The following is a 20,304-nucleotide window of genomic DNA, read 5'->3' on the forward strand; positions in this document are numbered from 1 at the left end:
CCCCACAGACACCTCCCCCCCCATCAACCCGCATTTCATGATAATGCCACAAAATGAATTTGTGCAGGAAAATGCGGTGCTTTTCATGACATTATCACGCACTAATAGCTTCATTTACTTGTCATGGTTGCATCACAAAATGGCGTGAGATTGGGTTAGTCCAAGAGCTGTAACATAAAAAAGTGAAATTGTATCTAACAGGCTGATATTTTCAAGATAGGTCCATAAAATAGTATAGAATCACATACTATAAGTAGTCAAAAATCCCCATTGTGGATTTTTCAAATTCCAAGATGGCATCCAAAATGGCCACCATTTCACTTTTACATATCTTTGCATCGGTAAAAGTTAAAACCTAATTTATGTGTCTTAATGTATGTATTAAGGCACAGGAACCACTTTTTAGTGATTATCTAGAGGTGCTGAGTATTGGAAATGTTGGAAAATAATATGGTAGCCATATTGGAATCCAAATGGCTGCAACGTTTTTATTTTAATTTTTTGCTTGTGGATATGTCAGAAACAAGGCCATGAGGATACATTTCTTTGATACACTCCACATACTAAGTTTCCTCTTACTCTTCACCTTGAACTCGTGCAAATAAATCTAGTGCATCCTCGTAAGTTTGCACCACGAGTCTTGCACTTAATCATACACGCTTTGTTTCTTCAACACTTGCGTTATCTTTCTTGCAGTCTTTGTCAGTGACATCTAGTACTGTTGTTGCAAAACTGACTACTGCATTTACTGCACACTGAGGTATGAAATAGGCCAGATTTTTTGGCAATTACAGCTGATGTTGTTGCATTTATCATGTTTGCATCTGTTTCCAACCTTTCCAAAAGCAAAAATATATTTAAAAAAAAAACAAACAAGTGAAGTGGTAGCCATTTTGGATGCCATCTTGGATTTTGAAAAAGCAACAAGGAAAGATTTCTGGAACCTTTGGTATGTGACTCTCCACATTTTTCTGATCCTATCCTGAAAATTTCAGCTTGTTCTGCAAAATTTCCATCATTTGAGCATTTTTTTACGTCATGCTCTTGCACTAGATGTAGTGATGTCAGTGGTCAGTTTGCCAGTGAATGAGGTAGAGGCAGGTGACCTGCTGTGGTGACCCCTGATATGAGCAGGTAAAAGATGATGAAGCAAAAAAAAAGATTGTAAAAATGTGACTTTACGGGTACTTATGTAATCATTCAAATGCAAAAGAGTGATTTTAAAAATGTGTTAATTCAGTGTTTAAGAGAAGTAAAAAAAAACCCAACAAACACATGTTCAGGACTATCAATTAATTTAATTTAATTTATTTCATTTATGTAGCACCAAATCACAACAAAGTTGCCTCAAGGCGCTTCACACAAGTAAGGTCAAACCTTAACAACCCCCAGAGCAAGCACACAGGAAACAGTGGGAAGGAAAAACTCCCTCTGATGATTTGAGGAAGAAACTTCAAGCAGATCAGACTCAAAGGGGTGACCCTCTGCTTGGGGCATGCTAAGACACAATTGGCCAAAGAATTTACAAAACGAATATACAGGAAATTTGCTGGTGCACAGGATGGAAGGATTGCAGAAGTAGACACCACTCACATCTCTGGATGGATCCGCACCTCAAACGGAGAGAGAGAGAGAAAAAAAACAGAATCAGGCATCAGAAAGACAACAGATACAATAGAATTTATCAGCATTAAGCAACAAGAAAAACAGAAGAAATACTAAGGTGATCGTCGGCCACTAGCCCTAAGCTTCACTAAACTCAACTGCCCCTTTAACTGATTTTGACTCCTAATGGTGGCAAAAATCATTTAGAAATTTGTCACCATAATGTACAGTTCATCTCAAGCTGCTGAGGTCTGCATAGTTGAGCGTGAGCCACTTGGTGATGAACACAGAACAACAAAAGCCCATTCACGGATCCTTGAGTCATTGTTGAAGGAGTTTATTTAGGTAATTCAGAGTGCCTGAGTGGAGCCTGTTTCTTGGCTGAGGCTGTGTATGGAGACTGGGCTCAGCTGGGTTTCCTCAGTGCAGTAAGACCAAACACAGTCATCAGTGAGTCATCAAACTGTCCCTGTTAACTTCACCATTTAACGGTGTTGTGCCAGTGAGACGGACATTCTGTCACCGTTGTTTTTATAGGGGGCGGGACAACGTAAAGACACACTCCGCTTTATGACACGTGCTCTCCAAAGCTGTTTTCACTTATCTTTGAGTCAAAACATACAACTGATTCTGTTACAGTCGCAGATGTTTGGTCGCACGCACTTTTTCTCACTCGAGAACGTCCAAAACAGTCGATCACAAAGCAGCATTGTAATTTCTGGAGAAAACTGCACATCTCGTGATGATAAACAACAAGCTACTGTGGTCATCCAGATGTTGCGATTACAGCATTCCCAGTGATAATTCAATTTTTTTTTTCTGTACCGCTCTGCTGGTCTGAGTTTGGACCTGATGTTGTCTTTTAGGTATCAGCGCCAGGCAGGCTTTCACACATCTGCCTTAAATCACAGTCGACTGTCAGCAGAGGCCCCCATTTCTTCACCAAAGGTCATATTTAGTTTGAAATGATTTTCTACATAGTTGTCTGATAACAGTGACACAGAAAATTGCCTCAACTAGAACCAACAGGACAGCACTCAGAAGAAAACGGAAAATTATGTGCTTCAATGGCACACGATTACCGTTCTTGAATATGACTCCTTTGATGAGTTGCCAAAAGACAAAACGAGGAGATTTCACTTCCCTGCAACTCATGGGCAAGCTGAGGCAGGTATGCAAAGATGCAAACTTTTAAAGTATCCAAAAAGATGTGCTGCATGTGTGTCCCTTAGCAGCACAATGTTAATAATTATATTCTTTCAGTTTGAAGCAAATTACATATGTCTGCATGTGTGAGGTAGCACCAGTTAAAAGGCTGCTCCTTTATACCAATATTTAGGTTTTGCATCAATTAATGGTTTTTTTTGTGATGTGATAAAGGCAATATTTTCTAAAAAATTATATTAAACTGGCAATTAAATAATTTCTTTGTTAAGATGGAGACGATGTGCGGTGAAGGTGGGGGATTTAACTTTGTCTGACCTCAAACTAAATTTACAGTCTGCTGCACAGATGATCACTTTATTACCCTCACCCCGACCTAAGGGCAGAAAGAGTGTATGGTTAAACAAGCCCATGTGTGCACTTGTGTGTGCACACCAACATTTAAAAAAAAAAAGAAAAAAAAATGGAAAGTTTGAAAAATTTACTGATGAGGCAGCACTAGTTTGACTGAATGCACAGCAAAATCCTCAATGTTCTTTAAAAACACATAGGGCTTCATTTACTAAAAATTTGTATGTGTGATAGCATGCTGAAATGCCATTGCAAACATGAACACACCTGCATGCTGAGTTATGAACAGTACGCAATGAGGATTGCATCTGTCAAATGTGCAAAATAGCTTGTATTGTAGGTTTTGCACATTTGCCTTCGTAAATATGCATTTTGGGGTTTGTCCATCCGAGAGCACAAAATTGTTGGGGGGAACATGCCAACAGGTGAGGTTTGCACATGCAACACAATTTATCATGGTCAAAAGGAAATTTAGCAGGTGCTGATAGCATCTGGATTTTGCAAGTTTCAAACCTTGGCGTTAACCGATTGCATTTGATAGCCAGATTCCAGTTCCATATTTCCACTGCAATCTGAACTGCGTGCACGGTTCTCTATACATTCCATGGTTGAAGTTTCATTTCATTCATTTCATTTAATTTTTTTTATATAGCGCCAAATCACAACAAGGTTGCCTCAAGGCGCTTAGTGCATTGTGACTGTTCACTGGTTTGCTGGAGTGGCATGGATGGAGCAGGAGTTGAAGTTTTGATGTTTATTGGCAGCATGTGAACACAGTTATGTGTAAGAGTTCGTGCATAACAAAGCATAAAGCCTGGTTCACACGGCAGGATTTTAAAATTATCTGTAGGTTTCCAAAACCTGAGAGACCACACACGTGGCGATAAAAAAAATCATAGATCTAACAGGTTTGATCATACAGAGTGTGGTGTGCAGCCACATGGCAAAAACAACACACCACACACGAACAGATTTCACACACGAACATTCCCAGCTCAGACAGGAAATCTCACAAAATCTCTCGAGATTAAACGTGACTTCAGAGTAAACAGACAGATATACATGCAAAAAATGGTTTGTGGTCGAGCCTTAGCCCACGGTGCCCGGCCGGGCTCAGCCCGAAAGAGCGACGTGGGCCCACCCTCCTGTGGGTTTACCATCTGCAGAGGGGGCCATGGGGGTCGGGTGCAGAGAGGACTGGGTGGCAACTTTCTTGGAGTCCCTGGGAGGGGTACTACATAGTGCTCCGACTGGGGACTCCATTGTTCTCCTGGGGGAATTCAACGCCCATGTGGGCGGTGACAGTGAGACCTGGAGGGGGTGATCAGGAAGCACGGCCTCCCCAATCTGAACCTGAGTGGTGTTCAGTGGTTGGACTTCTGTGCTAGCCACAGTCTGTCCATCACGAACACCATGTTCGAGCACAAGGGTGTCATAAGTGCACATGGCACCAGGACACCCTGAGCCAGAGGTCGATGATCGACTTTGTAGTCATATCATCTGACCTTCGGCCACGGGTCTCGGACACTCAGGTGAAGAGAGGGGCTGAGCTGTCAACCGATCACCACCTGGTGGTGAGTTGGATCCGCTGGGAGGGGAGGAAGCTGGTCAGACCTGGCAGGCCCAAACGTATCATGAGGGTCTGCTGGGAATGACTGGTGGAACCCTCTGTCAGCAAGGTCTTCAACTCCTACCTCCGGGAGAGCTTCTCCCAGATCCCGGGGGAGGTTGGAGACATGGAGTCCCAGTGGACCATGTTCTCCAACTCCATTGTTGATGCAGCTGCTCGCAGCTGTGGTCGCAAGGTCTCTGGTGCCTGTCGCGCCAGCAATCCCCGAACCCGGTGGTGGATGCTGGAATTAAGGGATGCCGTCAAGCTGAAGAAGGAGTCCTACTTGTCTTTGTTGGCAGGTGGGACTCTGGAGGCAGCTGACAGGTACCGGCAGGCCAAGCGTGCTGCAGCCTGTGCGGTCGCAGAGGCAAAACCCAGGTCTTGGAGGTGTTTGGGAGGCGATGGAGGAGGACTATCAGTTGGACTCGAAGAAATTCTGGCAAACCGTCCCGCGCCTCCGGAGGTGGAAGCAATTTTTCAATTTTCAATTTATTTTCCGGAGGTTGTTTTCCAACTACAGGGGGATCACACTCCTCAGCCTTCCCGGTAAGGTCTATTCCAGAGTACTGGAGAGGAGAATTTGACTGATAGTTGAACCCCGGATTCAGGAGAAGCAGTGTGGTTTTCGTCCTGGTCGCGGCACACTGGACCAGCTCTACACCCTCCATCGGATGCTCAAGGGTTCATGGGAGTTCGCCCAACCAGTCAACGTGTGTTTTGTGGATCTGGAGAAGGCATTCGACCATGTCCCTCGAGGCCCCCTGTGGTGGGTGCTCCGGGAGTACAGGGACCGTGGTCCTTTGTTAAGGGCTATCCGGTCCCTGCACAACCACAGCAGGAGCTTGGTTCGCATTGCCGATAGTAAGTCAAGCTTGTTTCCACTGCACGTCGGCCTCCGCCAGGACTGCCCTTTGTCACCGGTTCGGTTCGTTACCTTTATGGACAAAATTTCTAGGCGCAGTCAGGGTGTAGAGGGGGTCCGGTTTGGGAACCTCAGAATCTTGTTACTGCTGTTTGTGGACAATGTGGTTCTGTTGGCATCGTCAAATCAGGACCTTCAACGTGCACTGGAGTGGTTTGCAGCCGAGTGTGAAGCGTCCGGGATGAAAATCAGCACCTCCAAATCCGAGGCCATGGTTCTCAACCGGAAAAAGGTGCTTTGCCCTCTTCAGGTCGGTGGAATGTCCTTGCCTCAAGTGGAAGAGTTTAAGTATCTCAGGGTCTTGTTCACGAGAGAGGGTCGGAGCGTGAGATCGACAGATGGATCGGTGCAGGATCTGCAGTGATCAAATTGTGTATCAAAACCTGCTGTATCAAACCGTCATGGTGAAGAGAGAGCTGAGCAGGGGGGCAAAGCTCTGATTTACCAATCAATCTATGTTCCGTCCCTCATCTATGGTCATGACCGAAAGAACAAGATCGCGAGTACAAGCTGCCGAGATGAGTTTCCTCCGCAGGCTGGCTGGCTACTCCCTTAGAAATAGGGTGAGGAGCTCAGTCACTCGGGAGGAGCCCGGAGTCGAGCCGCTGCAACTCCATGTCGAAAGGAGCCAGCTGAGGTGGGTTGGGCATCTTTTTCGGATGCCCCCTGGATGCCTCGCTGGAGAGGTGTTCCGGGCACGTCCCATCGGGAGGAGGCCCCGGGGAAGATCCAGGACATGAGGGATTACGTCTCGCAGCTGGCTTGGGAACACCTCCGGGTTCCCCCAGAGGAGCTGGGGGAGGTGTGTGTGGATCGGGAGGTCTAGGTGGCTTTGCTTGAGCTGCTGCCCCCGCAACCCGACCTCGGATGAAGTGGAAGAAAATGGATGGTGGATGTAAAAAATGATACAAAAAGAAAATGAAAAGGCATTCTTTAAAGGATTGGAGACAGCGCGACCACAGGACTTTCTTGTAAGTCAGAAAAGCTGTTTTGATTTTAGATTTTACTCTGTGCGTCCGTCACCTCACTTTCTGATTGGCTACACGTCACCACATTCAGCAGGCTGCGTGCTTGTCTGTGGTCGGAGCACACAACACACACTGTGATATCGGGCCAAGACAATCCAACATGTTGAATATCCCTGATTTGCGATCTGAGTGCTCCTGACATCCTTCCGAGCAGATCAGAGCACTCTTACCACACCACATGGCAGGAATATCTGATAAGATTATCTTTAGCAACGTCACAATTGTCTGGCCGTCCTTAAGATTGTCGGAAGGGGAAGATCAGGTCCGATATCGGCCTAATTATCTTGCCATGTGAACCAGGCTTTAGGAGCATAGTGCAAGTGAATGTAGTCCTGATCTCCCATCAGAAGACAACAGAAGGGGGTCACAGCAAGAAATTATTTAAAAAGTTTCCCCCTTCACACATAGTGTGAATTTGGTCAAATCACACATGAATTTCGCATGAAGCAGGAATCGTATGCAAATCGTAATTTCATACCTGCTTCCAACACCTCATACAGCTGTTGCTACAAGTATTTGCGCACACCAGCCACTGAAAGACAGAGTGTGTGCTGTGCAAACCCATTGATCCCTGTGGCAGCAGGTGTCGGCCAAATTCCAGCTGTCACACACGAACATCTAACATCGCTCGCATGGCACTTAAAAAATTCATGCCATTCACACTTTTGGCATGAAAACAGACTGCAGAAATCACTGTCGTACTTACAGTGGAATTTGTCACGAGTGTGGCTTTGGTGTGTGCGCTGAACTGACAGGAGGTGTGGCTATGACAGAGGCTGCTGTGGGGATCTGTCATTCTGGACATCCCAGCTGGACAGTACTGTGTTTGGACGGACATGGACTAACAACTGACCATTGTGATGCGCATGTGTCTTTTTGCTGCCATCAAGTGGACATAAATAAAAACATATATCATTGTGGCAACGGGCTGTAGCAAGCAAGTGCGCGTGCACATGGGGACAGGTTGCCCGCAGGTTGAAACAGACCTTCATGGCACGCAGCAGGCGATCTGACTGTACCCACATCACCCATGTGAGCTCTGTTCCACATGGCGCTGTGTCCTGCAGTGCACCATCCACAAGACATGCGTGTTGGCAGGACACACGTGTCTGACCGGCTAGAGACACACCAGCAGATGTGGACATGAATGAGACGACCAAACTGCTTCTCATTCATGTCATTTCATGACTGTATGTCAGTGACCATGGGTCATCCACAGAGGAACAGATGGATCATATTTGTATTGCCCGCTTGATGAGAGGGATTTAATACAATGCAATATTTTTATATGGTACATCATTTTTATTTTTTATATGTTCATTTGCTTCATGATATGAGGCAATTTTCTGCACCTTTTACAGGATAGTGATGGTAGCTTGCTTGGTAAAGTTTCTGACTAGCAATCAGAACTTTTGGAAGGTGCCGGTTTGAATCCCGTGGTTGCTATATATTTTTTTTTTTTCTTCAGCTGCTGGGCAAAAGCTGTTGTGTTTCCACGTGCACAGAACCATCGCAGTATGTATTTTTTATTTGTTATTTATTATTTTCTTCACATCGGCGGCATGATATGTAACCATATCGTGCAGCTGGTGGCACTGTGTTCCCACGTGCACAAGCCGTCGCACCAGTATTGTGCACGCGTGCCCACCGGCGAGATGTTTCGTGGTGCCCTCATACCAGCTGCTCCGACAGGTGTCGCCCTGGAGTTGTACATATTCGCACTATGTGTGAAGGGGCCTTTAGAGGAAATTCTCATTTACGATGAGAAACAGCACTGACTGTAATCAGTTTTTTTAGTTAGACAAACTTTGGAGAAATAATGATATTAAATGTAATATGGCCACCATTCGATAAAGCACTAAAGTATACTGCTATGCAAATACTGAGTTGTGATCCATGTATATTAAATCTGGATAAAGAGGTACTGTGGATCTGCAACCAGTAATTTAACTTCACTTAAGTTGCTGATTTCATTTGATTTTGCGAGAACAGCGATTAACACGTGCAAAATCCTTATTTACATATTGCTGTCTACTCTGTCAGTCCACTATCAGTTGTACATTTCCTCTTAGCAAATCAAATGTCTCAACCCAAGGTGAAAAAGTTTGGCTTTCACACACAGTTTAGCACGTCATATCTGGAATCTGGACTCTGGACTGTAACGCTTTTGGACAGCAAAAATGTAGACAAGTGGGTGGGTGTATTTGTTTATCCCAGCTAGTTTGGGCAGACAATAGCTCAAAAATGACATCATCCTGTAACTCACAAAATGTAAAACTGCACATAGCAAGAAGAATACTAGTTTTTGGTGAACTTTGATGCACCACATTAATCCCAAACACAGCTTTGCTTTGTGTAATATCCCATAGAGGTGTCTGCCACCTGCTGGATGCTTAGTGGATGCTGGATGGATTATTGAAAATTACAAACAAATGTGGTACATGCAGTTTGTCTGCCATCTGATGAAACACTGAGCAAGTCGTGTGTCCCTCAGTGTGGTCCGCGCTTCATGTCAGCATGAGTTAAGATAGTAACTGCAGAAAAAACATGAGTATACAACGGAATAGGGAATTGAAACTGGAAATAAAGAATGGATAGAATGTGTGGCTGGGGATGGGGCCAAATCTTTCATTGTAACTGCAAAGTAGTGATAACGGTCTTGAAACACACTTTGAAATGTTTCAAGACCTTTGAAACATTGTTTCAATCATTGTTCTGGAATCAATATGAAATAGAAGTCACCATGTGCTGTGCTGCCATGTGGCAAACACTGGCACCTGCTTGTTGTTTCAGAAATATGCATCTATATCAAATTATGAATTTCATATTTAAAGGTTACAGTCATTGCAGGGTCTGGAGGTGCAGTAGCACGGACATTGCTTGTTTGAGCTTTTTATATGAGAATATCATGCATCATATCCTATGGCTCTCACAGCATATGAGCCTGTCTTTTCTCCAGTCAATGAATGAGATCCCTATTTCCTGCTGGGTGGATGGAGAAAGCTTGAAGTCCAGCATAAATCCAGCAGATACCAAGCTAATGAGGATTGAAGCCAAGTTGAAGAAATGATGGCTCGTGACACCAATAGTTCTGTGGTGGTAATAATGTGCAATAATTTGAACACAGGTAGTGTTAAAGTAAAGGAGGCTGACTGGACTTGGCAGATACATGAACTCAACCAAATGTTATTTGAATTTTACGATGTCACTCATTGATTGCAATAGTGTTTCTACATTGGTGGAAGAATTGCCCAATCTGCACTTGAACTCAGTAAAACACGCATAAACAGAGATATGATACTAAGCATAATCTTACACTATTCCAACACAACCAAGTGCTATTTGGTTAGGAAAAAAAAACATATTCTGTATTCATTCCATGTGTTAACTGCTCTGTCGCAATCTAAAATATGCCTTCAGATGTCTTCTTAGGATCATAAAATGGTCAACAGCAGTAAATAATAGTAGTAAAAAATAAGTTAAAAAATCATAATGTAATCATTCAAAGTACATCAAGAGTCTGCTGTAGAACTTCACTGCTACAGCATTACTAAAGCTTTTACAGCATTTAGTTTGTTTTATCCTTTTGATTAATTTAGTTTGTGAGCCAATCACAAAAACAACAAATGTTACAGATAATTTCATCTATTATATATATATATATATAAAAACGTACAATATGACATAATTCTATTCTATTAACAGTGGTGACTCCAATCCAACACAGAGTTTTGTTAGTACACAGTAAAATACCTGTAGAGTTGGTTGCTCAGTAAGATCAGGAGTTGAGCGGCCAATATATAGAACTGGGTTCCACTCCTGTTCACACTACCTGTCTGTGTCCTTGACATTTCAATCTGAATTGTCTTAGTCCACCCAGCTGTAAACGGGTATCAGCCTTGACTGCGTAAGTAACCTGAGTCAAAATGGGGTCCCATCCAGGGGAAGTCATTTGGGATTTGGCAGAGGTTTTACATTGGATGCCCTTCCTGATGCATCTCTAGTCTACATGGTGTTTCTGTACCTTGTTGTACACTTTATCTTTGATAGTACTTGTCCTCACGAGTACCTCTAACGAGTCCATGGCATCAGCCACGGGGGGCTGTCCGTGTCAGATGAAGGCTACTCCCGAAGACATGCAGATGCAGGCACACGCAGGCCAGACACAAACGGTTGAAATGTGCGTAAATAGTTAAAGTAGTTGATAAAATGTTCTTAACGCTGTTGTCTCTGTATGAAAACATTGATGTTTCATCCCAAAAACGAACATTTCATTAGTGATACAAGGATGTTTTGTTCAGCTTGTCGAAGCTTTAGTTATTGTTTCATTCAGATATTGTTGGGTTTGTCAGCCTTCATTCAATAGGTCGGATTAGTGTGCCTTAATTGAGAGAGTGGTGACATGATGAGTGGAAAAAAACGGTCATGTGACTCATGGTGCCATCTTGGGTTCAAAATAGCATCCGCTGTTAATCTGTCTGCAAGGAAAGCTAGCTATTTATTTTTTTTTTATTTGCTCAAAATGATGGGTTGTTGTGCATTTGGATGCACAAATAAGCACAAGGGCTTCACGATGTACAGATTCCCTTCAGATCCAAACAGAAGAAAAATTTGGGAAAATAAAGTCAGACATGTGGAATGGAAGCCAACATCATCATCAAAGTTTTGAGAGGTAAATTTATTGTTCAGTCCCATTTACAGTAAAACTCACCTATACCATCATTGTATAAACCAGATATTCGCAGTCATTCATTCATTCATTCACCTTCTACCACTTAGTCCAATTAAGGGTCGCGGGGGGTTAGAGCCTATCCCAGCAGTCATAGGGCGCAAGGCGGGGTACACCCAGGACAGGACGCCAGTTTGTCGCAGGGCCACAAACAGACAAACAAACACAGACACACCCACACACACACCTACGGACAATTTCAAAGATTCCAATCCACCTAACCCGCATGTCTTTGGATGTGGGAGGAAACCGGAGCACCCGGAGGAAACCCACGCACACACGGGGAGAACATGCAAACTCCACACAGAAAGGCCACGGGAATAGAACCCATGACCTTCTTGCTGTGAGGCAACAGTGCTAACCACTAAGCCACCGTGCTGCCCATATTCGCAGTCACCAGACAAAAAAAAAAGTCCCAAAGTTTTTGTATTGTTTTCTGTGTAATAACCACCGTATATAACAGATTTTGTATCACGGATTTTCGCTCACATCAGATAAAATTTCCTGTCCGATTGCAATGTATTTCACATTAAAAACCCCAAGCAGTCTGGATGTGCACAGTAACAGAGGAACAAATTAAAGTTCAGCTCTGACACTCGCCAATTTGAGTAAAGTGGGACCGGAGTCATTTCTGTGATTAAAAGTCCAACCGTTTATCAAATTAATCCAGAATAAAGCATAATCCAGTGACAGAGAACTTTAAAACTGTCACGCACTACATTGTTTGACATGGAATTACAGAGCTGCAGCTGCATAAATCAGGCTATAAATTAATGAAATAAATCATCATAAATTGTAAATTATGTAAATTTGATAGCTTAACTATTTTTTATATTTATTTTGATAGTACCTGTACCTGGATGTGTTGCTGTATGTTATTAAACGATTTTTAAAAATGTTTAAAACATTAAAGGTTCATTCAGTAGTTCAGCGCAGTTGGAACCAAAATGGTGCCATGTTCTGAACTGACGCCACTCTCTCAATTAAGGCACCTTAGTTTGGACTTGGGAGGTTGAACGAAGTTGGACGAAAGTCAAACAAAATGATAACATTACGAAAACTAGGCAAACATTAAGAAACCGTAAAGGATGAAAGCAAAACAAAATACAGACGAATTGAGGTTGTCGGTATTCATTCAAATTTATTCAACAGTTACAAAATTCTGATGAAACTGCCAGGAAGGAAGCTGAACGAAGGTTAAACGATGCCTCAGAAAGTCAGTGAAAGTTCAGATTTCTTGTTTTCTTTGGGCTTCATCGTCCTTCATTAGAGCCGTGTGACCGGGCCTTAAGATCTAAGAGAATCAGGTGAGCATGAAGCAGAACAGCTGCAGTGATAAGCCTTGTGTGCGCTCAGAGTTTTTTGGGCTTGTATTCGGTTTTGTTTTTGTTTTTGTTTTTTTTGGCTGCCAACTATCCAACTGGTTTACATGTTTGTTTTTTGTAGGGTTATGCAAGTTGACTGCAGTGAGAGCACATGATCCCATTCCAATTAATGTTAAAGTCATCTCTATCATCGTATAAATGAACTCTGTTAGAGTTGATCAAGTTGCTTTAACACTGCTGCACTCTGACAGGTTGGTGTTAATCCATTCTGATCTAATCTCACCAGGAAACCTTTCACAGACAGCTGCTTTCTCATTAAGACAGCGCTGTGTACACGAGTTAAAAGAAAATGAAAAGTGGCACTGATGGGTTTATTTCATTTTATGCCCACACCAGCACCTTTGAACCCAGTGCTCTTCTGTGCACTCAAATTTCACCATGTCCTAAAAACACACTGGGGCCATGTGTTATAGACCATGTGCCACAGGCTGTCAAAATAGGGCCCTAAGTGTTTTCTAGAGGCGCTTCAGTATTTTGATGTTTCACATGGAGCCTGTGAACAGGGCCAACTCGTAATCCTACAGTTTCAGCTGAAGAGCCCTAAGTGTTTTTCCGTCTCAGCGGTTTATCTTTCACACGCTTTCATTACCATGTTTTTCTATGTCTGTTGCGGACTATCACCTGCTGCTGGTGTATGAGCGTGCTTCATTCTTTGTCAGACTGTTTAAATACCGTGAAGCTGCCTGATGTAGTTTTCTGAGAGAAAACCTTTTTGTTTTGGGGTTGTTGTTGTTTTTTTTTTTTCGTTTTATCCGTTGGGTGTAATCTCTGGAAAATAACCTTGATGATCACAGAATCAAGAAGAAATTTTTCAAATGAAAAACAGTCCCCACTGCGTGTCTGTGGAACTTATTTAATGTAAAGCAAATACATGGACGTGCACATGCTGTGTGGGCACCTTAAGGATAAAGGGAACTTTTTAATGGTTATGGCTGTCTCAAACCGCGCTTTGTGGTTTTTTCCACTTGAGTATTACCTGCTCCTGTGTACATATGTGGCTTCTGCAAAATAGCCTCAGGAAGGAATATACTGCACAGCTGCTATAGCAACAAAATTATGCCATAATTACCACTGGCTAAAAAGACGGCGAAAAGCTGCAGACACTCACATTCCTGCCTCCCTGTTGATGGATGCAGAATTTAGGATGTGACAATCTCAAAAAACAGATGTTACATCTGCAGAGGCCTAAAAGCTTTGCTACTGCAATAAAAAGATACAAAAATAACATTGTTACCACCATTATTTCCATTATTAACATCACCAGGTGATGGTGACGGTCGTGTCATGTAATCAATCACGTTGGTCTGATTAGGAATACCACACCCTTATTTCCAATCAGATGCTGAGGAGAGGTGGTCAAGGAGCAGCTGAACAAATCTGTGATGATGTCATGAACTAATTGATTATATCAGTTTTTGTGATGGCATCACGAAATGCTGTGAGATATGGTTGCTTCTCTCTGTCTCTCTCTCTCCCTCTCATCCTTTCTTTTTCTCCAAACATTTACCAGAGTTCAATTCATACAAGAACAATCATGGGGTCGACGTCGCTATCAAATGTAGGTCAGGTGTTCCTGACTGTAGAGATGGAAAAAAAGAAACTAGCTAGTGTCGACGCTGAGTTTGTTTCTACATTTTCTTCACTTCCCTTGTGTGTTTTTCGGAATGTCAGATGAGCTGCGTCAGTCATCGGAGCTGCGTCAGTCACAGTCAGTCAGAGCTGCGTGTCGTCAGAGCGAGCTGCAAAAAGTTTGTACCTGAGTTTTCAGAGGTGGTGTTTGTAGTTGCCATCTGCCACGCCGGTGTTTGCCAACCCGGACAGTGGGAATACCACCTCAACCGGCAACTTAGCCCCGCGACTGGACAGCAACAACGTCCGAGGCCCGCCCAACGTGGTGAATTCACTGAGGCCGCGCGCTGCGTCATTAGAGCCGCGCGTCATTAGGCCTCGTGCAGCCACCGCGGATCCATCAGCGCGGAAACACCGAGGCCGCGCGGCACCAGCGCAGTGCAGATCCATCCCGGTGACAAACAACGCAGGCTGTTAACATCGGCGATCGACAAGCTGCTCATAAGCCGACCATGGGGCCTAAGAAGGTTCTGACAGCGGAGGAAGGTGACGATATTAAAAAATCTCTGGACTTTCTATCAGAGGAGATTTCTGTTGTGAAGCAGCAACAGAAATCAATCATGGATCTGGTGGAGGAGGTGAAGGCATTACGGCTCCAGAATGCCGAGAAAGACCGGCATCTGGTGCAGCTGGAAAATAGAGTGGCTGAATTGGAGCAGTACACCAGAATCAACGACGTCATCATCACAGGTCTTCACATCAAACCACGGTCCTACGCACGGGCGGTAACAGATGAGAGCGGAGGGGAGCCCAGTGAACAGGAGGTCAGCTCTGTGGAAAAACAGGTTGCTGATTTCCTCCTATCTAAAGGTATAGAAATGGATTTAAATAATATTGAAGCGTGCCACCCTCTGCCCCGGAGAAATGACGGTGATAAACGAACCGTCATCATGAGATTCATCAACAGAAAACACAAAACAGCACTGTTAAAACAAGGAAGAAAACTGAAAGGGACAAACGTATTCATCAATGAACATCTCACCAAACGGAATGCCGACATCGCCAGGAAAGCACGCTTCTTAAAGAAACAGGGAAAAATCCAGCACACATGGACTTCAAACTGTAAAATATTCATCAAACTGAACGGATCACCAGAACAAGCAAAAGTCATGGCAATAAGGAACATCGAGGAGCTGGACAAATATGAACAATAGGTATGAGAACTCAAACACATCACAGCACCATGATGCAGACTGGAGCAACCCACTCATCCACATCATCTACACCCGGAGACAAGAGAGACATAATGACTAAGGATAATGATCCGTTTATTTCTGCCCAGGAGCTCTGTCTAGATACATTTAATTATAATAACTCTGCTAGCCACCCCTTCGAATCTGAAAATGATCCTGATACCTTTTTCAGTGAGAATATTGTGAGACAGTGCAAATATTTTACAGAAGAACAATTCAAAAATTATAAAATCAATGATGAAAATTTTTCAATTATACATTTCAACAGCAGAAGTCTTTCTCGTAATCTGTCCACTATTAATGATTGTTTGAAAACATCCAAAAAACGTTTTTCAGTTATTGCAATTTCAGAAACATGGTTAAATGAGGATAATAAAGATCTCGTATATCTTGATGGTTATGAATTGTTCCTGGTTAATAGGCAGACGAGAAGAGGTGGAGGCGTTGCATTGTTTGTAAGGTCAGATTATAACTGTAAACTCATTAACAACATGTCATTTACAGTGGACAACATCATGGAATGTGTTACCATAGAAATGACATCTATAAACTCCAAAAACATAGTTGTTAGTTGCATTTACAGAGCTCCTGGGACAAATATTGACACCTTTGAAGACATTATCTTAGGAATGTACAACAAAATCAACAGAAATAAGCATTTATTTGTCTGTGGAGATTTCAATATAGATTTTTTAAACCCTCACAATCATCCACAAATTACCTCATTTATAAACACCTTGTACTGTTTAGGACTGTTTCCAACCATCATTCATCCTAGCAGAATAACTATGGACTCAACAACTCTCATTGACAATATTTTAACTAACGTTATATCCGGTAATCTTAGTGGGGGACTACTGGTCAGTGATATCAGTGATCACTTGCCAGTTTTCTCAGTCTTTGCATTGGAGGGTTGTTGTATGTATCAAAGCAATATCAAATTCATGAGTAGAAAAGTAACACCTGAAATAATTGATAATTTAAGGGAGGATTTATCAAGTCAGAATTGGTCAGATGTTTTTGTTGATGATGTTGACAGGTCATATGATGCTTTCATTTCCATTTTTTCCAGTTTGTATAATAGACACTGTCCATTTGTTGACAAAATATATAGAAATCAATATAGCAACAAACCATGGATAACTAAGGGACTTCAGAGGGCATGTAAAAAGAAAAACGTACTATATAAACAATTCATAAAACTACGAACTAAGGAAGCTGAAAGTAAGTATAAAACATATAAGAATAAGTTCATCAATATCATGAGACTCAGTAAAAAAACATATTATAATGAGTTACTTGTCAAAAATAGAAATAACATCAAAAACACATGGAACATATTAAATGAAATAGTAAAAAAGAATAGAGTAACTAGAGATTATCCTTCATTTTTTCAGAGTAACAACTACATCTACTACATGATTGATAACGACGAGTCTATTGCTGAACACTTTAATGAATACTTCGTTAATGTGGGTAAAAATCTTGCCAGTAAGATTGACTCATCAACTAATAACTTCTGGGTAAATAATTCAACGTTTAACAAATCTGTTTCAATGTTCATTGGTGGTACTCATGAAAGGGAAATACTTGATCTGGTTCATGGTTCAAAAAGTAAGAAATCGACTGATTTTAATAATTTGGATATGGCTTTATTAAAAAAAGTTATTGATTGTATAGTAAAACCGTTCAATTATATTTGCAATATGTCACTAAATACTGGTAAATTTCCTTCTCAAATGAAAATAGCCAAAGTAATTCCTCTGTTTAAAACTGGTGACAAACACACATTTTCTAATTATAGACCTATATCACTCCTGCCACAATTTTCCAAAATTTTGGAAAAAATATTTGCTAAAAGATTAAATGATTATTTACTGAAGCATAACATCATTTGTGAAGAACAATATGGATTTAGAAGGTCTCGAACTACATCACATGCTTTGATGGACTTTGTGGAAAGTATAGCAACTGCAATTGATAATAAACAATACACAATAGGTGTTTTTTTTTTTTTTTTTTTTGATTTACAGAAAGCGTTTGACACAATTAACCATGGAATACTATTAAGTAAACTGCAGAAATATGGAATCAGAGGTCTGGCATATGAATGGATAGCTAGTTATTTACAAGGCAGATTTCAGTATGTTCAATTCAATTATACAAATTCTGAACTCAGGGATGTCACATGTGGGGTGCCGCAGGGCTCAGTGCTGGGTCCTTTGTTGTTTATAATCTATATAAATGATATAAGTTGGGTGTCGAGTTCACTGAGATGTGTCCTTTTTGCGGATGATACAACTGTGTTCTGTAGCGGTGAAAATCTTGAACAGCTTCTGGACATAGTGGAGAAAGAACTGGAAAAATTTAAGGTTTGGTTTGACGCTAATAAGTTGTCACTCAACCTTGGGAAAACTAAATGTATTATATTTGGAAATAAACAGGCACCCAAATGTAAAAATTTAACTATAAACAATAAGGAAATTGAGTTAGTAACAGAGAATAAATTTTTAGGTGTTATAATTGATAATAAACTTAGCTGGAAACCACATATAAATTATGTGAAATCAAAATTGTCAAAAACTATAGCCATTTTGTATAAAGCCAAAGACCTACTGCCGCAAGAAGGGTTACTTACTTTATATCATTCTCTGATGGTACCATATATGACATATTGTGTTGAGTCATGGGGAAACACTTACAAATCAAATACCAATCCAATATTCCTTTTGCAAAAACGAGCCATACGAATCATCTGCAATAAACAATATCGTGAACCAACTCATTCTCTATTTGTGTCTTTAAATTTATTAAAATTCATTGATTTGGTCGATTACATTACAATTCAAACTTTATTTCGAGCGAAAAACCAAGCCTTACTGAGACATGTCCAGAGTCTGTTCCGATTGAGGGAATCCAGATATAGTTTAAGAGGTTGTGCAATTTTTATGAAACCACCAGTAAGAACAAATGTAAAGGGTTTTTGTGTGTCTGTGGTTGGGGTGAGGAAATGGAACAAATGTTCAACAGAGGTTAGAATGAGTAGTACCTTAGTGAGATTTAAGAAACTACTCAAAAAGAACATTATGTCTAAGTATCATAAAGAAGCAAATATAATTTGATTTATATGGAATGTTCAATTTATAAGTGGGACTTATTGTATATTTGAATGTGTGGGTATGTATATGCGTATGTAGATATATAGATATGGGTAGGTGTATATGTATATAAGTGACTGTGTATATGTATGTATATATTTATGTTTGTAAAGTATATACGTATGTATATAGGTATATATGGCACAGCCCAAGCAGAGGGTCACCCCCAAGAGCCTGGTCTGCTTGAGGTTTCTTCCTTATAGGGAGTTTTTCCTCACCACAGTTGCCTAGTGCTTGCTCTGGGGGGTTGGTAAGGTTAGTCCTTACTGGCGTAAAGTGCCTTGATTTGACTTTCTTATGATCTGGTACTATATAAATATAATTATAAGTGAATAGTATATTGATGTGTATGTCTGTGTGTCGACATGTAGTAGTGAATTTATATTTATGTAAATAGGACTGATTAGAATTGTTGGACTTGTACTAGCAGGGGTGGGTGCTAATAAGCTTTGCTTCAGCCCACACCCTTTCGGACTCACTAGTTTTGTCTGTGTTTGTTTGTGGAATTGTTCTTTTTTTTCTATTTGAATATTTTGTGTGCGGAATTAAAACTTTGTCAAACTTGTCAAAAAAACTTGTCAAACTTGTTTTGGGGTGAAAATAGATTATTATAAATGTAATCGATTAGCCTTCTCTTGTAATAACTACATAAGCTAAGTGATTTGATAACTGCATTTTTATGTATAGAAAATGAATATTTCTTGCCATGAGTGCTTCAGACTTTCAGTTTTAATGGCTGTGGTGTTGTTATGATTCTGAAGGATTCAACAGCCCATTAACTGGATGACGGGCTGACCTCTTCTCTGAACTTTTGTGGTTTAAGCAGTAAGTGGTTTGTTTTGTTTACACGGTGTAATTTTAATATCCTTAACAAGACAAGAGTATGAGCTTGTTACTGGCTGCTTGAGCCAGTCATACTAACTGCTCTCATTTTTGTTTTTCTTTGTTTTTTCCATCTCTATGGTCTTTATCGAATATTACTTAATGTTTGTTTCGGTAAATGTTAGCTTTAGCTAACTAATGTTAGTTAAACTGTAAATTAAAGAGGTACTATGCAACATTCTTACCATAATTGTAGAGTTTGGGAGTAATTATAATCACTAAATGATTTGTTTTGGGGAGAATGGTTGCTGTATTAAATATGACTTAATGTTTGGTTAGGGAAATGTTAGCTTTAGCTAACTAATGTTAGTTAAACTGTAAATTAAAGAGGAACTATGCAACATTTTTTACCATAATTGTAGAGTTTGGGAGTAATTATAATTGCTAAATGATTTGTTTTGGGGAGAATGGTTGCTGTATTAAATATGACTTAATGTTTGGTTAGGGAAATGTTAGCTTTTGCTAACTAATGTTAGTTAAACTGTAAATTAAAGAGGAACTATGCAACATTTGCTTATTTATAGTTAAAAAAAAAACAACTTAAAATTACTCCCAAACTCCCATAAGTTTGGGAGTAATTATAATTGCTAAATTACTTGTTTTGGGGAGAATAGCCCTCCCCCCCCCACACACACACAAACCGTCT

At 41.1% G+C, this 20,304-nt stretch overlaps 1 protein-coding gene across 1 annotated transcript in view; it reads left to right on the forward strand.

The window, feature by feature from the left end:
- The first annotated feature begins 2,437 nt into the window (after positions 1-2,437).
- Positions 2,438-20,304, forward strand: part of ngfb (nerve growth factor b (beta polypeptide)) — a 47,807-nt gene continuing 29,940 nt past the window's right edge. Inside the window, exon 1 of the mRNA XM_034166005.1 lies at positions 2,438-2,776. The gene's annotated coding sequence lies outside the window, so the exon portion shown is untranslated. The remainder of the gene's footprint in view (positions 2,777-20,304) is intronic.

The sequence above is a fragment of the Thalassophryne amazonica genome, chromosome 3 (assembly GCF_902500255.1).
Source record: "Thalassophryne amazonica chromosome 3, fThaAma1.1, whole genome shotgun sequence".
Lineage (NCBI taxonomy): Eukaryota > Metazoa > Chordata > Actinopteri > Batrachoidiformes > Batrachoididae > Thalassophryne > Thalassophryne amazonica.